This window comes from Mizuhopecten yessoensis, unplaced genomic scaffold (assembly GCF_002113885.1).
Source record: "Mizuhopecten yessoensis strain PY_sf001 unplaced genomic scaffold, ASM211388v2 scaffold10911, whole genome shotgun sequence".
Taxonomy (NCBI): Eukaryota; Metazoa; Mollusca; class Bivalvia; order Pectinida; family Pectinidae; genus Mizuhopecten; species Mizuhopecten yessoensis.
In genome coordinates this window covers 801834-829042 of record NW_018408783.1, presented here as the reverse complement: position 1 = coordinate 829042, position 27209 = coordinate 801834, and the positions used below count along the sequence as shown (strand labels likewise).

The following is a 27209-nucleotide window of genomic DNA, read 5'->3' as shown; positions in this document are numbered from 1 at the left end:
AAACTGGTCACCCCAAAAAATATCAGTTAAACTGGTCAGCCTAAAAAATATCAGTTAAACAACCCAAAAAATAATCAGTAAACTGGTCACCCCAAAAAATATCAGTAAACTGGTCACCCCAAAAAATATCAGTTAAACACCCCAAAAAATAATCAGAAAACTGGTCAACCCAAAAAACATCTCTTATAACTATCGCCATATAATAAACAATGTCATAAGCATGGCCATGTAAACAACAATGTTATTATCATCGCCATATAACCAACAATGTTATAATCATCACCATATAACCAACAATTTTATAATCATGGTCATGTAAACAACAATGTTATAAACATGGCCATAGAAACAACAATGTTATAATCATCGCCATATAATAAACAATGTTATAATCATGGTCATGTAAACAACAATGTTATAATCATGGCCATATAAACAACAATGTTATAAGCATGGCTATATCACCAGCAATGTTATAAGCATGGCTATATCACCAGCAATGTTATAATCATGGCCATATAAGAAACAATGTTATAATCATGGCCATATAAACAACACTGTTATAATCATGGCCATATAAACAACAATGTTATAATCATGGTCATATAAACAACAATGTTATAATCATCGCTATATAAACAACAATGTTATAATCATGGCCATATCACCAACAATGTTATAACCATGGCCATATAAACAACAATGTTATAATAATTACCATATAAACAACAATTTTATAATCATGGTCATGTAAACAACAATGTTATAATCATCGCCATATAAACAACAATGTTATAATCATGGCCATATAACCAACAATGCTATAATCATGGCCATATAAACAACAATGTTATAAGCATGGCCATATAACGACAATGTTATAATCATGGTCATATAAACAACAATGTTATAATCATGGCCATATAAACAACAATGTTATAATCATCGCCATATAACCAACAATGTTATAATCATCGCCATATACACAACAATTTTATAATCATGGTCATGTAAACAACAATGTTATAATCATGGCCATATAAACAACAATGTTATAATCATCGCCATATAATAAACAATGTTATCATCATGGTCATGTAAACAACAATGTTATAAGCATGGCCATATAAACAACAATTTTATAATAATGACCATATCAACAACAATGTTATAATCATGGCCATATAAACAACAATGTTATAATCGTGGCCATATAAACAACAATGTTATAATCATGGCCATATAACCAACAATGTTAAAATCATGGCCATATAAACAACAATGTTATAAGCATGGCCATATAAAGACAATGTTGTAATCATGGTCATGTAAACAACAATGTTATAATCATGGCAATATAACCAACAATGTTATAATCATGGCCATATAACCAACAATGTTATAATCATGGCCATATAAACAACAACGTTATATTCATGGCCATATAAACAACAATGTTATAATCATCGCCATATAACCAACAATGTTATAATCATCGCCATATAAACAACAATGTTATAATCATGGCCATATAAACAACAATGTTATTATCATCGCCATATAAACAACAATGTTATAATCATGGCCATATAAACAACAATGTTATAATCATGGCCATATACACAACAATGTTATAATCATCGCTATATAAACAGCAATTTTATAATCATGGCCATATAAACAACAATGTTATTATCATCGCTATATAACCAACAATGTTATAAGCATGGCCATATAAACAACAATGTAATAATAATCTTCCCATGAAACAAACATTCATGTTATAATAATTATCACATAAAATTATTTAGCTAAATAAATTATCATATGAAACAATTCTGTTACATATATAATCATGGTCTAATGATAATTGTGTTTTTAGCATCATTTAATGGGACTAGTTAGCATCATTTATTGGGACTAGTTTAGCATCATCTAATGGGACTAGTTTAGCCTCATCTAATGGGATTAGTTTAGCATCATCAAATGGGACTAGTTTAGTATCATCTAATGGGACTAGTTTAGCATCATCTAATGGGACTAGTTTATCATCATCTAATGGGACTAGTTTAGCATCGTCTAATGGGACTAGTTTAGCATCATCTAATGGGACTAGTTTAGCCTCATCTAATGGAATTAGTTTAGCATCGTCTAATGGGACTAGTTTAGCATCATCTAATGGGACTAGTTTAGCATCATCTAATGGGACTAGTTAGCATCATATATTGGGACTAGTTAGCATCATCTATTGGGACTAGTTTAGCATCGTCTAATGGGACTAGTTTAGCATCATCTAATGGGACTAGTTTATCATCATCTAATGGGACTAGTTTAGCATCATCTAATGGGACTAGTTTAGCATCATCTAATGGGACTAGTTTAGCATCATCTAATGGGACTAGTTTAGCATCATCTAATGGGACTAGTTTAGCATCATCTAATGGGACTAGTTTAGCATCATCTAATGGGACTAGTTTAGCATCATCTAATGGGACTAGTTTAGCATCATCTAATGGGACTAGTTTAGCATCATCTAATGGGACTAGTTTAGCATCATCTAATGGGACTAGTTTAGCATCATCTAATGGGACTAGTTTAGCATCATCTAATGGGACTAGTTTAGCATCATCTAATGGGACTAGTTTAGCATCATCTAATGGGACTAGTTTAGCATCATCTAATGGGACTAGTTTAGCATCATCTAATGGGACTAGTTTAGCATCATCTAATGGGACTAGTTTAGCATCATCTAATGGGACTAGTTTAGCATCATCTAATGGGACTAGTTTAGCATCATCTAATGGGACTAGTTTAGCATCATCTAATGGGACTAGTTTAGCATCATCTAATGGGACTAGTTTAGCATCATCTAATGGGACTAGTTTAGCATCATCTAATGGGACTAGTTTAGCATCATCTAATGGGACTAGTTTAGCATCATCTAATGGGACTAGTTTAGCATCATCTAATGGGACTAGTTTAGCATCATCTAATGGGACTAGTTTAGCATCATCTAATGGGACTAGTTTAGCATCATCTAATGGGACTAGTTTAGCATCATCTAATGGGACTAGTTTAGCATCATCTAATGGGACTAGTTTAGCATCATCTAATGGGACTAGTTTAGCATCATCTAATGGGACTAGTTTAGCATCATCTAATGGGACTAGTTTAGCATCATCTAATGGGACTAGTTTAGCATCATCTAATGGGACTAGTTTAGCATCATCTAATGGGACTAGTTTAGCATCATCTAATGGGACTAGTTTAGCATCATCTAATGGGACTAGTTTAGCATCATCTAATGGGACTAGTTTAGCATCATCTAATGGGACTAGTTTAGCATCATCTAATGGGACTAGTTTAGCATCATCTAATGGGACTAGTTTAGCATCATCTAATGGGACTAGTTTAGCCTCATCGTCACAAAAACCGACTTTGTTACAATCAAACATTACATCTTTAACAAATTTGTTCAGTTGCACTTTGGGCTTATCTTTTAAATGATATTTTCTATTTAAAATGTTTTGTAAAAATTGAAGCTAACACATCAGGATCCACATCAATTAATTACAGCTGATGTTATATCGTATTCATGTTAATATCCGTAAGGACATGGCAGCTTTTGTTAATGAATGGTAAATGAAGCATCATTGAGTGACGGTTATGCAATATGAATGGCAAAAATCCAGTTGCAAACCAAAAATAAATATTGAAGTCAATACAATTATTCTACTGCGTCGTTTTTGACGCAAGATATGCAGCTTTTCAATATTAAAATCAATTGCAAACCCTTGATATTACTAGATAGCCAAGGACGTGACGAAACTGACAGATTTTATTCACGATAGTAATCTAACTATGTTCATACATCAGCAACTTTTCAAGAAAAAAATTATGTAAATTATCTAACCGATACTGCAGATGAAAGGAAATGAATATCACGTGACTACTGGAACGGATGTGAGTTTAGGAATATTGCTGAAATTATATTAAACAGTATCTAGGTTATGTCATATTGAGAATTTTTATATTAGATAAGTACCGTGGACTATTTAAAACCCAAAAACCTTCCAAACTTGTGGCACAAATGTATTATACAGTCAAGTGGTATAGTGTTATATTTTAGTCTTTAATATATACAAAGATTGTAAAACAATTCTTGTCAAATTATCACTTACAAATTCCTTCCGTCAAGTAAAATGGCTCCACTGCATTTCCTATTTCAAATAGAATGTCCCATGATACTTTGCAACTTCGGAATCACTGAAATGCTTGTAATCAATGCTTTTTATCTCTTTATTACTTAGTTTATCTCACTGGCAGGAATCAAAAGTGTTAAAATACTTACTGGGTGTGACTTTCTCATATATCCCCTGAGAGTAAACTTGTTGAGATTTGGTGATATCCACTTTCATAACACCTCGGAACGTGACCATTCTTACAAATAACACGTCTTTATCCGTTTAACAGTCCGTTTCGATGTCCGTGTGTAATGACCAAGGAATCGTATCCCCGTGAGAACAGCGTTTATTTAGAAACATGCATTATTCTTAATATCTCCAAAACGTATCGTCACCAAACTGCTTGTCATTTTATCTCCCAGCTACCACTAAGTAACGGTTGATTGGCGTAGGTGACAGTTCCATTACTTCACACAGTATATATGTATACAGACTGTTTTATCTCTATCGTCTTCATCAAAGTATAGATACAAATGTATATAAATGTAAAATCACGAGTTTGCGTGGTGTATAGATATAATGTAAATATAATGTAAAATCACGAGTTTGTGTGGTGTATATATAGATGTAAAATCACGAGTTTGTGTGGTGTATATATATAGATGTAAAATCACGAGTTTGTGTGGTGTATATATAGATGTAAAATCACGAGTTTGTGTGGTGTATATATAGATGTAAAATCACGAGTTTGTGTGGTGTATATAGATAGATGTAAAATCACGAGTTTGTGTGGTGTATATATAGATGTAAAATCCCGAGTTTGTGTGGTGTATATATATAGATGTAAAATCACGAGTTTGCGTGGTGTATAGATATAATGTAAGTATAATGTAAAATCACGAGTTTGTGTGGTTTATAGATCTAAAGATGTAAAATCACGAGTTTGTGTGGTATATATATAAAGATGTAAAATCACAAGTTTGTGAGCTGGCACTTTCTAGACTGGCGTGTGTGCAGTACCTGCTATCTGTTGTCTAGCGCTGAAAATCGTCTCCCCTGACGCCAGGATGAGACAGGTACCGGTAGGTGTACCTACAACTCGACATCAATTAATGATCAACTCAGGTAAGAAGACAAACACGGCATTGACCCAGATGTTTTTTGTAGTCCATATAATCTCGGAGCATTGCGTGATCTTACCGACATTTCCAGACATCAGTAGGTTCTCAATTCACTCGATTGACTTATGGACTAGACGATGATTCTCTTACAGGTAAATAATAGTTGGAATGACATCTAGTGGCTATATGGTCATGACAAGAACGCACGAGTTGTCTAATTAAAGTATCGTGATCGATTTTTGCAAATTGCTTCTATCATAATCATCTCTTGTTAAATAATATTCATTTGACAATCAATAGAAAACATCCTTAAATCATAAGAGTATAACTTGGTACCTACATCCTAACTTCATTATCTGATACCCACATCCTGACAGCATTATCTGATACCCACATCCTGACAGCATTATCTGGTACCCACATCCTGACAGCATTATCTGATACCCACATCCTGACAGCATTATCTGGTACCCACATCCTGACAGCATTATTTGGCTAATACATTTATGCAGCATAATTACATATGTACAATCCTACACACTTATATTAGCACAGGTACCCCCAAACAGGTAAGGGTATTAGATACAGTGTATCAGGTACCTGCAAACAGGTAAGGGTTTCTCCTAACAGGTAAGGGTATTAGATACAGTGTAGCAGGTACCCCCAAACAGGTAAGGGTATTAGATACAGTGTATCAGGTACCCTCAAACAGGTAAGGGTATTAGATACAGTGTAACAGGTACCCCCAAACAGGTAAGGGTATTAGATACAGTGTATCAGGTACCTCCAAACAGGTAAGGGTATTATAAACAGTGTATCAGGTACCTCCAAACAGGTAAGGATATTAGATACAGTGTATCAGGTACCCCCAGACAGGTAAGGGTAGTAGATACAGTGTATCAGGTACCTCCAAACAGGTAAGGGTATTATAAACAGTGTATCAGGTACCTCCAAACAGGTAAGGGTGTTATATACAGTGTATCAGGTACCTCCAAACAGGAAAGGATATTAGATACAGTGTATCAGGTACCCCCAAACAGGTAAGGGTATTATAAACAGTGTAGCAGGTACCTCCAAACAGGTAAGGGTATTATATACAGTGTATCAGGTACCCCCAAACAGGTGAGGGTATTAGATACAGTGTATCAGGTACCCCCAAACAGGTAAGGGTATTATAAACAGTGTAGCAGGTACCTCCAAACAGGTAAGGGTATTATATACAGTATATCAGGTACCCCCAAACAGGTGAGGGTATTAGATACAGTGTATCAGGTACCTCCAAAAAGGTAAGGGTATTAGATACAGTGTATCAGGTACCTCCAAACAGGTTAGAGTAATATGCACCGCACATGCCACTTTTCAGTATTACCCTGGTCACATTTGAACTACTGTGAGGTAAGCATTCCTCATTATGAAGGGAATTTGTAAATATTATCCAGAAAATGTCCTGCGTATTTATTGGCCATTCTCTGGTCAACACAGTGCCCTGGGCTAGTTTAATTCTTGTATAGGGCACTGAACTATCGTTTTTATTAACCATTATTGAATATATACTTCCCGTATAATACTCTCCAAACAGTGTTTAGCTCATATGTCATCATATCTCTTGCTGACAGCCTGAACATGTTTGCCATCTTCAAAGTGAATGTCAAGCTGAAGGTCATGCTATGTACGTCACCAACAGACCGATATATGAATGTAAATAAATAAAGTGGTTCTGTTATTTGTCCGGACTGTAAACAAGCCGTAACTTGCAATATAATATTATGACTGCTGCAATCTGGCGTAAGATTGAAAAAATACCACTTTGAAAACTGTTCCCCAGGCACATTTCATCGGCTGTAGGGTCATCTTCAACAAGGAATAACGACTTATTGCTGCCATACGGAAGGAAATACAACTTTGCAGCATCATATTTCACATGCGTTTGTGTGTACAGTGCATCGACACTAGACACTGTTACAATTATCCGGACAGTCAGTATAGTTTATCACAATAACATGCACTCTGTGTTATACATTGTATATTGAATGCGCCTGAGTAATTGTAACGTTTTGAAGGGAAGGAAGCATGGTGACCTGGAATCATATTAAGGAAACAATTGATAGGACTAAGTGCCAATTTGATAAGATAAAGCATTGTCTATGAAAACTCTAGGGTGATTTTTGGCAAATATATTTGGAACTAATAAGCAATATAATTGCTTGGCAGTAAAGCAAACAAGAAATAAACAGTTTTCGCTGTCCACTGATATAGCTATTTAAGATGACGTACTGACTTAGTTGCGGGGGTGTATTGCATTTGGCCAGTTTTTGCTAACTCGAGCAGTGGCAGATCAAGGCGAGTTGGTGTCTCCTTGTTACTTGATAACAAAACCTCTAGGCGAGGTCTTTCTGTCTGATAATGTGAACGTACTGTAATGGTAGGCTCCACGTGTAGCTCATTTATGTTTAGGTAAAGTTGTCAATTAAGACATGCTCCGAAGAACTGGAGTAAGTACTTAAGTCAGTACTATTTATGATAGTTTGATAAGACTGACCTAGTAGAAATGTTCTGGTTACCGTCATTTCGTCAATATCTTAGTAACTATTTACATCCGGGTTCTGAAATACTTGCATATATACTAGCCGCTGTTTTAGCTGGCCTCGATTTCGATCCACTCGTTAGTAGGTCAGTAATTACGAGCAACGGCATTGTACACGGGGTAGCATTTATCTGGGCCGATCATCTTGTTCGATTGAACGACTGATGCATTGTGTTTTGTGGTTCAGGATGGCGCCCACCACCTTGAACAATAACAAGTAATCAACTTCGTTTGTATACATTGCTATTCACAATTTGTTTAAACCTTCTGTCATCAGTAAAAATATGTTTTATGGGCGTTTAACGTTGAATATTGGCCGCACCTTACTGATTAGCCATTGACGTACGTGTGGGTGGTCTTGTAGGATCCGGGAATGTAAATATTTTGTGGAAGAATAGGTATTCGGTACCTTTATCGCCTATTACATTAATTAATTTTATCAATATCTTGTTGACATAAAATCGAACGGAAACAGTCTGGCGACTGACTCCAATTAGTCTCCAACGTTCCTACCGTCATTTCATTACGTGTAAACCATAAGAAGGGACATTGCACGTGAAAAACGATGGCATTGCACGTCGAAATGACTTTCTTTAACATTGTTTTTCAAGGAGACATTGAACGCCTTAAGACGTGACAATGTACGCTGTAAGAGGTGACATTGTACGCTGTAAGATGTGACATTGTACGCTGTAAGAAGTGACATTGTACACTGTAAGAAGTGACAGTGTACGGTGTAAGAAGTGTCATTGTACACTGTAAGAAGTGACATTGTACACTGTAAGAAGTGACATTGTACACTGTAAGAGGTGACATTGTACGCTGTAAGATGTGACATTGTACGCTGTAAGAAGTGACATTGTACGCTGTAATAAGTGTTATTGTACACTGTAAGAAGTGTCATTGTACACTGTAAGAAGTGACATTGTACGCTGTAATAAGTGTTATTGTACACTGTAAGAAGTGTCATTGTACACTGTAAGAAGTGACATTGTACACTGTAAGACGTGACATTATATACTGTAAGAGGTGACATTGTACACTGTAAGAGGAGACATTGTACACTGTAAGAAGTGACATTGTACAATGTAAGAAGTGACATTGTACACTGCAAGAAGTGACATTGTACACTGTAAGACGTGACATTATCCACTGTAAGAGGTGACATTGTACACTGTAAGAGGCGAGATTGTACACTGTAAGAGGGGACATTGTACACTGTAAGAAGTGACATTGTACGCTGTAAGAAGTGACAGTGTACGGTGTAAGAAGTGTCATTGTACGCTGTAAGAAGTGACATTGTACGCTGTAATAAGTGTTATTGTACACTGTAAGAAGTGACATTGTACACTGAAAGAAGTGACATTGTACACTGTAAGACGTGACATTATACACTGTAAGAGGTGATATTGTACACTGTAAGAGGTGAGATTGTACACTGTAACAGGTGACATTGTACACTGTAAGAAGTGACATTCTACACTGTAAGAAGTGACATTGTACACTGTAAGACGTGACATTATATACTGTAAGAGGTGACACTGTACACTGTAAGAGGTGACATTGTACACTGAAAGAAGTGACATTGTACACTGTAAGACGTGACATTATCCACTGTAAGAGGTGACATTGTACACTGTAAGAGGCGAGATTGTACACTGTAAGAGGTGATATTGTACACTGTAAGAGGTGGCATTGTACACTGCAAGAAGTGACATTGTACACTGTAAGACGTGACATTATCCACTGTAAGAGGTGACATTGTACACTGTAAGAGGCGAGATTGTACACTGTAAGAGGTGATATTGTACACTGTAAGAGGTGAGATTGTACACTGTAACAGGTGACATTGTACACTGTAAGAAGTGACATTGTGCACTGTAAGACGTGACATTATACACTGTAAGAGGTCACATTGTACACTGTAAGAGGTGACATTGTACACTGAAAGAAGTGACATTGTACACTGTAAGACGTGACATTATATACTGTAAGAGGTGACATTGTACACTGTAAGAGGAGACATTGTACACTGTAAGAAGTGACATTGTACACTGTAAGAAGTAACATTGTACACTGTAAAGAAGTGACATTGTACGAAGCAAGAGGTGGCATTGTACGGTAATACCAATTTTGCATGCTTATACTTTATCCGCACCCAATTTACCCGGCACAATTTCGAACACACGCATCAATTATCTACTTTTTATCGTTTGCATGATATTGCAGCATTAGGCGGACCATTTAGAACAAACTGCATCAGCTTAGCACAAATAGGTCATTCAGTGCAAATCTGGCACTTTATGAAGAATGCCGGTATTGTATCGATCAACAAGCTTCATGATGTAAAACACGTTTATATTTATTTAAACTCAAATAACGGTTTCTCCTAGAGGAGGTATTTAACGATTCTATGTCGTGTATCCTACCTATTTTACGAGTGTAACAGGTCACCGAGATTGTTCCAGTGGGACACATTACCAATATACTCAAGAGCAACAATGCTGCTGGCCTACTTTGTCAAAGCAGAGTAATATATCTGATAATAACGAGAACCCATTCGGTACACATTTTTTTTATTTTGAAAATATAATCAATTTTGTTATAATTATTCTACAAGGTTTAGTAATCGGTCCTACAGTGTTCCTTGTCCACATAAGTGACCTTCCAAGGTCTGACAACTCAGGACCATTTCTATTTTCGAACGACACCGACATGTTCAGAACGATACTAAAAGCGGGTTATCACTATACTTCTGGGAGATCAACCTAAGATGACCACATGGTGCATGTCCGCTTCAGCATGGAGACCAGTTTAGCAAATGGACATTAACAGATTCAAACGACTTTACAAGAGTCCAGTTAGGACACATTGTGACCTCGCAAGTCCAGTCTGGTCATCGCGCAAATAGAATGAAAATAGAACTAAAAGATATAATTGAAGGGGTTGAACAGGGGGTCAAACTCAGTTTTCAGGTCTCAAGAATATCGGTCATACAGAACGTCTAAAACTAATACCACCAATACTATCACATCACTGACGTGACCGAGACATGGTATGTACACAAAGGGCCCACGACAAAGAGGATTGCGGAGTCAGGCAATCGGGGATGACGTGGCACGACAAAGAAGCAGAGACAACTAAAATAATCCGCAGTCCAAGAGAAATCATTTATTCTCTTTTATAGTAATTCGGATTTTAGACCATATTCTTGGGTTCTCCGGTTACTACGAAAACGGTTGAATCATCCAAAATCAGGCTAGGAAAACAATAGGTTAACCAGCAAGTGCTCTGCAATGAGTTAAGGGCTCATATATGTGATTCTAGATAAGCAGACATGCAGCTACCGTATCAGAAATATCTGTATACAAGTGTACATCACTACTTTGAATCCATACGTAACAGCCAAAACTGAAAGTTTTGGGTGAGATCAGAAATAAAGACTGATTAACTGGCCTTGAACATGTAGAAAATAGCAAAATAATTCGTTTTATCTGAAAGAGTGTTATAATTATTATAATGGTGTGAATTAAAAATATAAGAGAAATAGAAACACAGGAAAAAGAACTAAAAGTTAATGAGAGCTTGAGACAAATTGAAACCGTAATGACTTAAGTCCCTGTGATATAAAATTTGTTGCAAAATTTAAGTTGGTAATTACAACCGAAGTAATTCCGAAGTTTTCTTATCAGCCAGTTGTCACCAAATTACAAGTTATCGGGTATCAAGCAAATTGAAGGGAAACAAACTTTACAGTTTCAAGGCATTTCTGACATTTCTCTAAAAACATTCCACGTTTCAATGTAATTAGGTAAACATCCTCGACTATATAACTATGGCTGTCGATTTGAGCATCGAATGAAAAAATTTGTGTGACTGCATCCAATGACATGGCGCTTGCAAGTCACACAGGTTTTACATGTGTAATACCTAGACTTTAGCTTCAATTCACTCGGAAGCACGTTGCCAATACCAAATGTAATTTTTAATTCTACTTTCGTTTTACCCGAAGAAACGCTTAACGCTGTCTCTGTGATCGACTTGTAAAAGCTCCAGTACACAGGCTCCAAGTTACAGTTTTAATTGAAATAAGATGACCGAATATATGAATATATCGACAAACGACAAGGATAAATCCACGGGGCAGTGTTTATGTGTGATGTATTATTACTACTCTAGCCATAAAGACAGGCCAGGACATTGATATCATTAGCTAATGATAACGTTGATCTACAAACTAGATACACTACCCTGGTCATGTTTTATCATCTATTTGTTTCTAACTTGGAAATTAACTGCTTGCTTTTATATATAGATTAATATTAATATGTATAGGATCTTACATGAGTTTCCATTCTATAAGAGATTTATGAAACGAGTCTAAGAATTTTTCAATTTAGCGAGCCTCTGGCGAGCTAAAATGAAAAATTCGTGACGAGTTTCATAAATTTCATATGAAATGGAACGAGTGTAAGATCTTTTTTATCACATAATCAAGATTTGTGACATTAATCGTGTAAAACAAAAAAAAGCATGCAACCTTGAAATGTAAAAATCCGCCATTTTAACTCCAGTGCGTAAGTCTGTGATGTCATATACTTATCCTTGGCGTGACGTCACAATTGAGACAATTGAAACTTCCAACCAATCACAGGGCTGATAGGTCATATTACATCGGTTAATACACCAAAAAAAATTATAACATGGTTATATTCACTGGATAACACAGTACATTATGTGATAATTAGAATTCGGAAGGAAAACCTGTCTATGTTAAAGGGTAGAAAGATGGACGCAATACACAGACAGGTGACTGACCTTTACGATAGAAACTGCATGCCAAAATTAAATTACACATGCAATAGTAAATCACACATGCAATAGTAAATCACATGCAATAGTAAATCACATGCAATAGTAAATCACACATAGTAAATCACACATAGTAAATCACATGCAATAGTAAATCACATGCAATAGTAAATCACACATGCCAAAATGAAGAGTAATATCACTGGGGAAAAGTTTTAACTATTTATCTATGTGCTGCTAGGCTAGAAATGTCCAGTTGTACATGTAACGTTGGGTTAGAACGAAACGCCCTTCTTCACCACTCTCCGTTCACTAGTATACAGTGTATATGAGCGATTTCTCACAGAAAGTGGTGTTACCCACTTGCAAGCAATAGAAACGCTGGGTGACAAATGGTAGATTACACATATGTATACAGCTCTTTATATTATTTATGCATATTTTATATGATGATATCCGATGATATTCTTGGAGAAAATATGGTATACTGACTTACTTTTAAACTTGTTGTTTCTGTCCTTGTACGATTAGTATCATTCAGGACCTCTTGTAACGTACTTCTAGGAGTTTCATGCCGCAATGGCACTAAGGAAGCCGTTGGATATAGTGGAAAATGTCCCTTAAAAGTTCTCGATAATTTTTTGCATTTCAAACTACTTTTTATCAAATTTGGATGATTCAAGCTGTGCTTTAAGTTAAATGCCATTGATTCAGTTTTACTCGGATTTAACGTAATGTCCCTTTGTTGAAAGCCATTGATTTACATCGTGTGAATTATCGGCTGAAGCGGAATACCAACTTCTAGATTTAACCTGATCAATGGTTGTTTGGCGTGATGTATCACAGATAGTTGTTATTGATACCGTTACCTTAATATCATTGTTTAAAAACAGGGAGAAAAATGGTGGGAGAATTTGATAGTAAGGCAACCATAGAGGTAATTGTTTTAACTTGGAGTTGACTATTGTTTTTCTTAAATTTTCTTAAGGAGGAAACCTTTTAAAATGTCATAGATTTGACGAAGACACTATGACGGATGCCACAGGTAACGTTTACCGTTCTACAGCATCAGGTTTCGCTTCCGCGGTTTTTGTTGAGGCGTATTATTTTTTTCCGTTTGTTTTAGGCAGTCCCTGTTGTTGTTTGTCGTGTCGAATTCGGATTATCTTTTCAGTATTGAGTATGGTTCTTTTTCTTTTTTCTTTTAATATAATTTTACCTTTTTACGCTATACTGTATTTTGCCGTTACTTTATGCGGTTCATTTACATGTACTAAAGACACTTTAAGTAATGTTCTTGTAGATCCGGTCTGTATTTAAAGTTGACATTTTTTCAGTCATGATTTTACCTATAATGAGTCCGGAAAACCAAGATACTAAACATAGGAACGGTTTATACTTGCCTATACCGTTCTCCTGTCTCCTCTTTTTCTGCATGTCTCGTGACCGTTTAGACCATAATGGTTTGGTTTGGTTAATTATTGTTTAACGTCCTATCAACAGCTATGGTCATTTTAGGACGGCCTCCCCTGTGTGCAAGATGCATGCGTATAGTGTATGCGTGTGTGTTTTGGGAGGCTGCGATATGTTCGTGTTTGTCTCCTAGTGATAGCGCGGAACTGATGCCGACTTTATAGTGCTACCTCACTATAACATACTGCCGAAAACAGCAAGCAGGACACCCCATCCGGTCACATTAAACTGACAACGGGCGAACCAGTCGTCCCACTCCTAAATTGCTGAGCGTTAAGCAGGAGTAGAAACTACCATTTTTACAGATTCTGGTATTTCTCGGCCAGAGGACAAACCCAAAGCCTTCTTCACAGGGGCGAATGCCCATCTAAAGGCCAAAAGTGAGGCATTGTCAAGGCAGACATTAGGAAGAAGAAAGTTGTGTAGAAAGAAAAGAAAAGATAAGATCCCAAATTTAGTCGCCTCTTACGATCATGCAATGGGGGCAGCAGGTACAACTATTACGCCCTACCTGCAGGGACCTTTAGACCATGAATCACTTAGTTACCATGATGAGTCCAAAATGTACCAAATGACCATATGATACAGCAAAATGTTACTTTGTTGGGTTGGTTTGTTGGTTGGTTATATAGGGTTTACCATCCTATCAGCTAAGGTCAGTTAAGGGCTTTGTCCGGCGTCCTAACTTCAGTTTGTTGGTTGGTTATATAGGGTTTACCATCCTATCAGCTAAGGTCATTCAAGGGCTTTGTCTGGCTTCCTAACTTCAGTTTGTTAATAACTGATTCCTTACTTCTTTTCTGGTGAATATTTTTAACGCCACAAGATGATGATTCTACTGGTGGACAATAAGTTCCCAATGATGGTACCATAACCTTTAGGTTACTAAACTTTTATACTCCTAATGTTTTTAATAGATTCTATGCAGAGCTAAACTTCTATAGCTGTTTACATTGTAATATCAGTCCTGTCGAGCTTAACTTTTATACCAGATCTTAACGTGTGTTCTTTTGGTTTACACCCCGAATAGCTTCGTGAAAAGGTAGCGTCGCAGAGCTTATCATTTCTCCTTTTTTTACACCAGTATTGTTTGTTAAAAGGTAGCGTCGCAGAGCTTATCATTTCTCCTTTTTTACACCAGTATTGTTTGTTAAAAGGTAAATTAAATAATAAACAGCTTCCTCCCTTAAGGGAAATAAAGTTCAGCTGACAAGTTCTTATCACATTGGTACCTCTTTGATATGTTGACGTTAAGCGACATCAAAGCAGCCGCCGTCGACGGTTAATTGGTTGCAACACATACGAAAGGTATACATACACCATTGTGCACTGTTAGTCTGCACGTGTGGCGACCCCAGTGTAAGGTGGAGCGGAACAACCCGGTATGGCTTCACATCGGTGACCGTACAACAAAACCATCCACGTCGTCATACTGGAAGGGTATACCTATCTAGGATTATTCTTTAATTTTAATTGTAGATTCTTTAAAGCAAGGGGAAAAAATTATGAACAAGCACAGAAATCAGTGTTTGCTGTCTTTAAGAAATTGAGAAACATATCATTACCAGTTGATCTACAATTGAAGATATTTGATTCATTAATCATGCCAGTTCTTCTGTATTCATCAGAAATATGGGGTTTTGAAAACACAAACATTAAAGAAAAAATTCCATCTTCAATTTTGTAAATATTTACTAAATGTAAAAAAAAAGTACACCCAATTTCATTGTTTATGGTAAGTTTGGAAGATACCCACTTGACATCGAAATCAAATGTAGAATAGTATTCTGGCATAAGTTGATTACCTCTAGTAAGTTATCAAGTACTATTTATAAGCTAATGTATACATTACAAGAAAATGGAACTATGTTATTTAAATGGCTCGAATATGTTAAAGATATTTTATCACAAACTGGCCTGAATTATGTGTGGTACTATCAATCTACATGTTCTTTTTCAAAAGACGAAATTAAGAGGCTTGTGAAAAGTAGACTGAAGGATCAATTTATACAGAAATGGTTTGATGATATTCTTAACCCCTCTAGAGGACAAACATATTCAATATTTAAGACAAAGTTTGAACAAGAATAATATTTAATTAAGCTTATTACAAATGATAGGAAAATCATGTGTAAATTTCGTTCTTGCAATATGCATTTACCCGTAGAAAAGGGAAAATAGTTAGGTTTTCCTCGTCAATAAAGAACCTGTACATCATGTAATTCCGACATTGGAGATAAATTTCATTACTTATTTATAGGTTAAAGTGATTCAGTTAAATGTCTAGGAGGGAAATATACCAAAATATTATTTTACTTATTAAGTCAAATAAAAGTGCAGGGATTGTTTAATATATTTAATGTAAAAATGTACACAAAAGTTTGTAGATTCCTAGAAAAGCTTGAACATATATTAACTTAATTTCTGTACAAGGTTGTGCTCTTTCTATAGAGAACTATGCTAAATGCAATGTTGTAATTGTGTACTAATCATCACACGCCATGTATCATACATGTATTTACTATATTTATATGACCTCTTGTTACACACGTAAGTGTGTCAGAGTTAATAAATAAAACTTGAACTTGAAAACTTGCATCGTGTACCAATAACTTTATCATTACAGAATATCCGTAGATTGGTTTGTTGTGCCAGCGATAAACTGTAATGACTGCAGATCATTGCGGTGTTAGGAGAGTTACGACCGGAATCAAACACCACAGCTCGTGCACGTAAATGTTCTGTTATTGACAGCACAATAACTCATGTGGAAAATCCGAAAATACCAGACCATAAACAAAAACAATAGGGTTCGCATTAACAACGATTTTATGCAAAACAGTAGTCTGGAAGTCGTATGGAAATGAATGGATTCAACAAAATATGTGTATACAATAATGTATATCGATTTATCGGGGTTTATTGGAACAACATGCAAACAGCGTGCATAATCTTCCTAATATGATGTGGAAGTGGAAACATGGCTGGGGCGGGGGCTGACGAAAGGGGTAGGGGCGGGGCTGAGGAAAGGGTAGGAGAGGGGCGAGAAAAGAAGAAAGTGATAAAATGTCATAAAAAGTTTAACCGAAGAAAAGTTATGGTTCGGTGTTACTTATATTTTAACTTATGGTACAAAGAAATTAGGTAATGATGACAACCGTAAAAACTCTGCAACGTAAATAATAAGTATGACTGAGCTGATGTATTTATTCACAAATAAACCCCAAATCAATGTAGATGATATTGAACACAACGCGCGACTGTCGAGTGTATAGGCGAAAAACGCCATCAGACAATTACAGCCGGCTTATAAAACTTTCAAACGACAAAAATATGTCATACGTTTGCTTGATTTGAACTTGAAACAAAATACAGTTTTGGTCCTTTTGAATAAACTCGCTAGAATCTCGCTAGCTGACAATTTTCTACCTGCTGCCAGGATATCATGGCAATGCTCCTCACAGACTAAAAAAAAAAAAAAAAATTGTCATAGTCTTTGTTAATTTTAAAGACAGGCTGTCGTTAGTTGTTTATCTCGCACACTTAATTTTGTAAACTAGATATTTTCCTACTCATTCACTCAACGTGTATACTCGATCTATATATCTCCATACGCAGCTCTTCGTTATGTTAATATATTGTCTCTGCGTAGCCCTTAGTTATGTAAGGTCATTGTTCGCCGGAGATTGTTTGTTTGTTTGTTTGTTTGATTTTTTTTAACGTTCTATTAACAGCTAAGGTCATTTAAGGACGGCCTCCCCTGTGTGCAAGATACATGCGTGTAGTGTATGTGTGTGTGTTTTGGGAGGCTGCGATATGTTCGTGTTTGTCTCCTTGTGATAGCGCGGAACTGATGCCAGAGATTGTATTTAGCGTTCGATGCCATAACGCGGCGTCACGTGAAAGTAAACATCACGCGAAACCTAATTTGTTTAAAGTAGGTGATTTGCATTAGACACACATGTACACATCTTAACGTTTCCACATACAGCAACATTAAACAGCAACTACAGGACCTCCGGTTGCAGTGTCCACAAGCTGTGACATTAGCTGTGATATCGGTTTGTTGGTGAAATGGAAACGAGGCATCACGTGACATATGTTTGCGTGTGCAGAAAGAAAGGTCGAATTTACACGTTAGATAATCTAGGTCATTGTCTCACTCTTGTTATGTATTCCGCCATAATGCATAAACATATGTTGATAAATTTTAAAATGTGTCTGGGATCTATGATTATGAATTTGATTGAATACGGCAAACATCTGAACCCTGTAGGCACTAGAAAAATGGCGATTTCATAGGAGGCAGCCAAATCTATTGACTCAAGATTAAAAGCTTCGTTATAATGTTCCTGTGTGAACAATTAAGCAAGAAGAATATTTTAATGGTGTATCTTTTATATATATATAATCGTGAATCAAATAACATCAAAACAATACTCTACACGACAAACTTTTTTTTCTCAAACAGAGGATGTTGAATTCATTGTTAGCGCGCGGAGTAATACATCGCTGTGTGTAATTTCACGTCAATTGTCACGTAAAGGTCCCCGTATCAAACAGATTGTACGGGATTGATAAATTAACACGGGTATCAGGTGGGAAACTTCAACCACTGGTCACACCTTACCCGTGTCGCTGTTAATAATACATTGTGTATTTGACAGGTCTTTTTCAGTGTTTACTCTCAACAGCTGTAATTGGTAAGAAAACTATATCATAAACAGCTCGTGGGTAGACTGGCAGTGACGCTTATCTACCAAACGTTCACCACCATATGACGGCTGTAAGAGGTCATAATGACTATTGACACCGGTTTATCTGGATATGACAACACTCTGATTAACACAGGTGGTTGTGATCAGTGGCAATGACAGGTCATTGACCACTGTCACATCAGCACTTAGTCTTCATTTTGAACTTGATCACCTTCAAACAGACGCTTAACTCGTCTGCACTTTCACGCGCACTACACAACCGATGTGAAGACACACGCCTCGTTAAATGTAAGTGACTCTGACAAACCTGCGCAAGCATGTCAAGATCAAGCAGGTAAGAGCGACAGTTAATTAGCTTTCTAGCAATTACGTGCCCACGAAGAACAAAATCAGATATATTACCTTCATTTCATATTCGCTAATCAAATAATACAAAAAGGAAACGCGTAATAGAACATCAATTGTATTTTAATTATTTTAAAAGAGCAACACATACATAATTTATAGTGTGTGTTATTTAAAACACAAGTTAATTCTAAAATGCGTTAAATCGTATTGCACACAATATTGAAATATCGGTATTTCGGTCATGAATGGTAATCAATGTAATATACAATATACTGATTAGAGTTTTAAAAAAGCACAAATGTGAACTTTTTAGAAAGGGTATAGAAGTTGATCAGAACTTTTGAAAGCACTGGTTTGTGTTTTGGTACATGAAGAACCAAACAACAGATCAAAACTGGCAAATCTAAAAAAAAAACAGAACTTTCAATGCCATATTAAATTATATTTTATTGCTTAAATTTCCATGTTTGTGAGAGAAGTATCATTCTAAACTCCAGTCATATTTGCAGATCCCATTACGATGACTAAGGTATGCAAGTCATGGCCAACACAGCAACCCATTCTTTGGTTGCTAGAGTGATGCCACTGCACATTTTATATACATTAATACAAACCTTTTCGGGGTTATCGTATCTAACCTTTGATTGATTGAAATCTGTTCAGAAATGAAGTCAATAACAATGGAGAGATGATATCGAATGCGACGGATTAGTGCGGACAGACATGAGTAAGACTAGTACCCTAAGTATCACCACTCATATCGTCACCACAACCGCCATCACCACCATCACCGGTAGATTTACTACCACCAACACCATCACCGGTACATTTACTACCACCACCACCACCACCATCACCGGTACATTTACTACCACCAACACCATCATCGGTACATTTACTACCACCAACACCATCACCGGTACATTTACTACCACCAAAACCATCACCGATACATTTACTACCACCAACACCATTACCGGTCCATTTACTACCACCAACACCATCACCGGTACATTTACTACCACCACCACCACCACCATCACTGGTCCATTTAATACCACCACCACCATCACCGATACATTTACTACCGCCACCACCATCACCAATACATTTACTACCACCACCACCATCACCGATACATTTACTACCACAACCACCACCATCACCGGTAAATTTACGACCTCCACCACCATCACTGGTCCATTTAATACCACCACCACCATCACCGATACATTTACTACCACCACCACCATCACCGATACATTTACTACCACCACCACCACCATCACCGGTAAATTTACGACCTCCACCACCATCACTGGTCCATTTAATACCACCACCACCATCACCGATACATTTACTACCACCACCACCATCACCGGTACATTTACTACCACCACCACCATCACCGATACATTTACTACCACCACCACCATCACCGGTACATTTACTACCACCACCACCATCACCGGTACATTTACTACCACCACCACCATCACCGGTACATTTACTACCACCACCACCATCACCGGTACATTTACTACCACCACCACCATCACCGGTACATTTACTACCACCACCACCATCACCGGTACATTTACTACCACCACCACCATCACCGGTACATTTACTACCACCACCACCATCACCGGTACATTTACTACCACCACCACCATCACCGGTACATTTACTACCACCACCACCATCACCGGTACATTTACTACCACCACCACCATCACCGGTACATTTACTACCACCACCACCATCACCGGTCCATTTACTACCACCACCACCATCACCGGTACATTTACTACCACCACCACCATCACCGATACATTTACTACCACCACCACCATCACCGGTCCATTTACTACCACCACCACCATCACCGGTACATTTACTACCACCACCACCATCACCGGTACATTTACTACCACCACCACCATCACCGGTACATTTACTACCACCACCACCATCACCGGTACATTTACTACCACCACCACCATCACCGGTACATTTACTACCACCACCACCATCACCGGTACATTTACTACCACCACCACCATCACCGGTACATTTACTACCACCACCACCATCACCGGTACATTTACTACCACCACCACCATCACCGGTACATTTACTACCACCACCACCATCACCGGTACATTTACTACCACCACCACCATCACCGGTACATTTACTACCACCACCACCATCACCGGTACATTTACTACCACCACCACCATCACCGGTACATTTACTACCACCACCACCATCACCGGTACATTTACTACCACCACCACCATCACCGGTACATTTACTACCACCACCACCATCACCGGTACATTTACTACCACCACCACCATCACCGATACATTTACTACCACCACCACCATCACCGGTCCATTTACTACCACCACCACCATCACCGGTACATTTACTACCACCACCACCATCACCGGTACATTTACTACCACCACCACCATCACCGGTACATTTACTACCACCACCACCATCACCGGTACATTTACTACCACCACCACCATCACCGGTACATTTACTACCACCACCACCATCACCGGTACATTTACTACCACCACCACCATCACCGGTACATTTACTACCACCACCACCATCACCGGTACATTTACTACCACCACCACCATCACCGGTACATTTACTACCACCACCACCATCACCGGTACATTTACTACCACCACCACCATCACCGGTACATTTACTACCACCACCACCATCACCGGTACATTTACTACCACCACCACCATCACCGGTACATTTACTACCACCACCACCATCACCGGTACATTTACTACCACCACCACCATCACCGGTACATTTACTACCACCACCACCATCACCGATACATTTACTACCACCACCACCATCACCGGTCCATTTACTACCACCACCACCATCACCGGTACATTTACTACCACCACCACCATCACCGGTACATTTACTACCACCACCACCATCACCGGTACATTTACTACCACCACCACCATCACCGGTACATTTACTACCACCACCACCATCACCGGTACATTTACTACCACCACCACCATCACCGGTACATTTACTACCACCACCACCATCACCGGTACATTTACTACCACCACCACCATCACCGGTACATTTACTACCACCACCACCATCACCGGTACATTTACTACCACCACCACCATCACCGGTACATTTACTACCACCACCACCATCACCGATACATTTACTACCACCACCACCATCACCGGTCCATTTACTACCACCACCACCATCACCGGTACATTTACTACCACCACCACCATCACCGGTACATTTACTACCACCACCACCATCACCGGTACATTTACTACCACCACCACCATCACCGGTACATTTACTACCACCACCACCATCACCGGTACATTTACTACCACCACCACCATCACCGGTACATTTACTACCACCACCACCATCACCGGTACATTTACTACCACCACCACCATCACCGGTACATTTACTACCACCACCACCATCACCGGTACATTTACTACCACCACCACCATCACTGGTACATTTACTACCACCACCACCATCACCGATACATTTACTACCACCACCACCATCACCGGTACATTTACTACCACCACCACCATCACCGGTACATTTACTACCACCACCACCATCATCGATACATTTACTACCACCACCACCATCACCGGTCCATTTACTACCACCACCACCATCACCGATACATTTGTGTAATACTTTTGATACCCTCACCGATACTTCCATCACCACCACCATCATCACTAGATACTACCACCACCACCACCATCATCACTGATACTACCATAACCACCACCATCATCACTAGATACTACCATTACCACCGCCATCAACACTGATACTACCATAACCACCGCCATCATCACTATATACTACCATTACCATTACCATCATCACTGATACTACCATTACCACCGCCATCATCACTGATACTATCATTACCACCGCCATCATCACTGATACAATTTACTACCATAACCACCGCCATCATCACTAGATACTACCATTACCACCGCCATCATCACTGATACTACCACCACCACCGCCATCAACACTGATACTACCACCACCACCGCCATCATCACTGATACTACCATCACCACCGCCATCATCACTAGATACTACCATCACAATGATAATACTGACAGTACAACCTAGTGTATAATAATACTGACAGTACAACCTAGGGTATAATAGTACTGACAGTACAACCTAGTGTGTCATAATACTGACAGTACAACCTAGGGTATAATAATCCTGACAGTACAACCTAGTGTATAATAATACTGACGTTACAACCTAGTGTATAATAATACTGACAGTACAACCTAGGGTATAATAGTACTGACAGTATAACCTAGTGTGTAATAATACTGACAGTACAACCTAGGGTATAATAATCCTGACAGTACAACCTAGTGTATAATAATACTGACATTGCAACCTAGTGTATAATAATACTGACAGTACAACCTAGGGTATAATAGTACTGACAGTACAACCTAGTGTATAATAATACTGACAGTACAACCTAGTGTATAATAATACTGACAGTACAACCTAGTGTATAATAATACTGACAGTACAACCTAGTGTATAATAATACTGACAGTACAACCTAGTGTATAATAATACTGACAGTACAACCTAGTGTATAATAATACTGACAGTACAACCTAGTGTATAATAATACTGACAGTACAACCTAGTGTATAATAATACTGACAGTACAACCTAGTGTATAATAATACTGACAGTACAACCTAGTGTATAATAATACTGACAGTACAACCTAGTGTATAATAATACTGACAGTACAACCTAGTGTATAATAATACTGACAGTACAACCTAGTGTATAATAATACTGACAGTACAACCTAGTGTATAATAATACTGACAGTACAACCTAGTGTATAATAATACTGACAGTACAACCTAGTGTATAATAATACTGACAGTACAACCTAGTGTATAATAATACTGACAGTACAACCTAGTGTATAATAATACTGACAGTACAACCTAGTGTATAATAATACTGACAGTACAACCTAGTGTATAATAATACTGACAGTACAACCTAGTGTATAATAATACTGACAGTACAACCTAGTGTATAATAATACTGACAGTACAACCTAGTGTATAATAATACTGACAGTACAACCTAGTGTATAATAATACTGACAGTACAACCTAGTGTATAATAATACTGACAGTACAACCTAGTGTATAATAATACTGACAGTACAACCTAGTGTATAATAATACTGACAGTACAACCTAGTGTATAATAATACTGACAGTACAACCTAGTGTATAATAATACTGACAGTACAACCTAGTGTATAATAATACTGACAGTACAACCTAGTGTATAATAATACTGACAGTACAACCTAGTGTATAATAATACTGACAGTACAACCTAGTGTATAATAATACTGACAGTACAACCTAGTGTATAATAATACTGACAGTACAACCTAGTGTATAATAATACTGACAGTACAACCTAGTGTATAATAATACTGACAGTACAACCTAGTGTATAATAATACTGACAGTACAACCTAGTGTATAATAATACTGACAGTACAACCTAGTGTATAATAATACTGACAGTACAACCTAGTGTATAATAATACTGACAGTACAACCTAGTGTATAATAATACTGACAGTACAACCTAGTGTATAATAATACTGACAGTACAACCTAGTGTATAATAATACTGACAGTACAACCTAGTGTATAATAATACTGACAGTACAACCTAGTGTATAATAATACTGACAGTACAACCTAGTGTATAATAATACTGACAGTACAACCTAGTGTATAATAATACTGACAGTACAACCTAGTGTATAATAATACTGACAGTACAACCTAGTGTATAATAATACTGACAGTACAACCTAGTGTATAATAATACTGACAGTACAACCTAGTGTATAATAATACTGACAGTACAACCTAGTGTATAATAATACTGACAGTACAACCTAGTGTATAATAATACTGACAGTACAACCTAGTGTATAATAATACTGACAGTACAACCTAGTGTATAATAATACTGACAGTACAACCTAGTGTATAAATATACTGACAGTGCAACCTAGTGTATAAATATACTGACAGTATAACCTAGTGTATAATAATACTGACAGTACAACCCAGTGTATAAATATACTGACAGTACAACCTAGTGTATAAATATACTGACAGTACAACCTAGTGAATAATAATACTGACATTACAACCTAGTGTATAAATATACCGACAGTACAACCTAGTGTATAATAATACTAACAGTTCAACCTAGTGTAAAATAGTACTGACATTACAACCTAGTGTAAACTAATACGTACAGTACACAGAGGTACATAATACAGAGATTTAAGAAACAGTAGATGTATTCAAACAGTAAAGTACACTGAGTGTAGGTTATGTGTGTATATACATGTTAAATTGGCATAAACTTCCTCATGATACCAGTCAATGCAAACCAAAGTCTTTCGTTATATCATATAGTCTAACTATAACGTAAACTCCTCCTGTGGAAATTGAATCTAATCTTGTAACCAAACTTACACTATATATATAAGCACAATAAATAGCTGAAGTACCAAGGAAAACTGTCGCTCGACTTCGGTATTCACTGTAAATACAGACCTTGCCAACCTATTCTTCGATTTAATCGAACAGAATGCACAAAGCATGCTACAACTGACATATTTCCATGTTAGTGAAATAAATCATGAATGCTTTGTGTATGATGCAATTGTGTTCTGATAAAAGACGACATATTTCCGGCACTTCGTGGTGGTTATTTTTATAGCAGCCGTTTCCAATAAAAACTTTCCTGATATCGTATTGAAACAATTAGGGATAGTACGAATATATATAGTAGTTCTATACTTACAGTATATACTCACTATAGCAACATCTTTTAAGTCCGAGCACGGTATTTTTATCCACAAACTTCTTGGAAAAACATCCGGGTTGCCTGCTCACCAGTTGTCGTTTGCACGTGCATTAGTTCCAAGCTCTGTCCATGTCATCAGTCCTTGTTTGCGTATCTCTCCACGGATACCGTCCCAGGAATTAAGTCTCTAGAAATACGGTGACCCGGTGCTGCCCGAAAGAAACTCGGATAATGTCGTTGATAGAGGAAAACTATTTTGTTCGGTATATGACCTATGGAATCCGCCCGCAGCGATAATCCCACCTCATTACGAGCGCATCCTATTACCAGACTCTCATTAGCACCGACTATGTACGAGTTAAATAATAATGTGATTGGGACTTCCTGAAAGTGCTCTCTGTTTTGACGGGAGAGATGTTTGTCTTTTTGTCAAGCATAAGTCCATTAGTGAGAGATAGTATTAAAGCAGTGTATCAGTGATCACTTTATTGGCGAAAATTGAGTCATTTCAAAATCCACAAAAAAATATCGGTATAGATTCTTTTTACTTCGCAACAAAAACATTTGTCAGTAACAATGATTAGCTTGGAAGCCCTTATGTAGGTACCATCTTCACCAGGCTACCAGTTCGATCGAGGTGTATTGTAGTTAACGGACTTGGTATCGCAACACTGTTGATCCGGCTCATGGCTCATTCTATTTAACGGACTCGGCCATGTAATACACACCTGATCCGGTCACAGAACGCACTGCCAGTCAATCGTTGCCCGTCCAATAACGCTAACAGGCTTCCAGCGACGGTATAATACCAGGAGCATGTAACCGATAATTCAATCCATCTCCCGAGTCCGGTCGATATGACATATAGCTAGTGATCACACCGCTTCCGCAATTTGATCGAAACAATTATTTTCTAGGAAAATTGATAAAGTAAAACCGAAATGGTCACAAGACTGGAGGTATA

At 37.6% G+C, this 27209-nt stretch overlaps 1 protein-coding gene across 1 annotated transcript in view; it reads right to left on the bottom strand.

Moving 5' to 3' along the window:
• The window catches only part of LOC110463486 (5-hydroxytryptamine receptor-like), an 82196-nt gene extending 55199 nt beyond the window's left edge, over positions 1-26997 (bottom strand). The window contains exon 1 of the mRNA XM_021518105.1: positions 26256-26997. The gene's annotated coding sequence lies outside the window, so the exon portion shown is untranslated. The remainder of the gene's footprint in view (positions 1-26255) is intronic.
• Positions 26998-27209: the final 212 nt, after the last annotated feature.